Source organism: Arachis ipaensis, chromosome B8, assembly GCF_059453495.1.
Source record: "Arachis ipaensis isolate K30076 ecotype BB chromosome B8, ASM5945349v1, whole genome shotgun sequence".
Lineage (NCBI taxonomy): Eukaryota > Viridiplantae > Streptophyta > Magnoliopsida > Fabales > Fabaceae > Arachis > Arachis ipaensis.
The window spans coordinates 35280099-35280706 of NC_142443.1; the positions used below are offsets into that span (position 1 = coordinate 35280099).

General features: G+C 40.5%; 1 non-coding gene across 1 annotated transcript; it reads left to right on the plus strand.

Moving 5' to 3' along the window:
* Window positions 1-202: 202 nt before the first annotated feature.
* On the plus strand, window positions 203-310 carry LOC148547676 (small nucleolar RNA R71). Its single transcript, XR_015897659.1, has one exon. It is a non-coding gene; the product is annotated as a small nucleolar RNA R71 (small nucleolar RNA).
* Window positions 311-608: the final 298 nt, after the last annotated feature.

Genomic DNA, 608 nt, shown 5'->3' on the forward strand with positions numbered 1-608 from the left:
CTTTCTTCTGATTTGTCTCATTATTCACAGGATTTCTTTCAGAAGTGTACATGAATTGGTTATTTTCAACCATTTCAATGAGTTCCTGAGCTTCTTCAGGTGTCTTCTTCAGATGAAGAGATCCACCTGTAGAGTTGTCCAATGACATCTTGGACAGTTCAGACAGACCATCATAGAATATGCATATGATGCTCCATTCTGAAAGCATACCAGAAGGACATCTTCTGATCAATTGCTTGTATCTTTCCCAAGCTTCATAGAGGGATTCGCCTTCCTTCTGTTTGAAGGTTTGGACTTCCACTCTAAGCTTACTCAATTTTTGAGGTGGAAAGAACTTTGCCAAGAAGGCATTAACTAGCTTTTCCCAAGAGTTTAGGCTGTCCTTAGGTTGTGAGTCCAACCATGTCCTAGCTCTGTCTCTTACAGCAAAAGGGAAAAGCATAAGCTTGTAGATCTCAGGGTCAACCCCATGAGTCTTAACAATGTCACAGATTTGCAAGAACTCAGCTAAAAACTGATGAGGATCTTCCAAAGGAAGTCCATGATACTTGCAATTCTGCTGCATTAGAGAAACTAATTGAGGCTTAAGCTCAAAGTTGTTTGCTCCA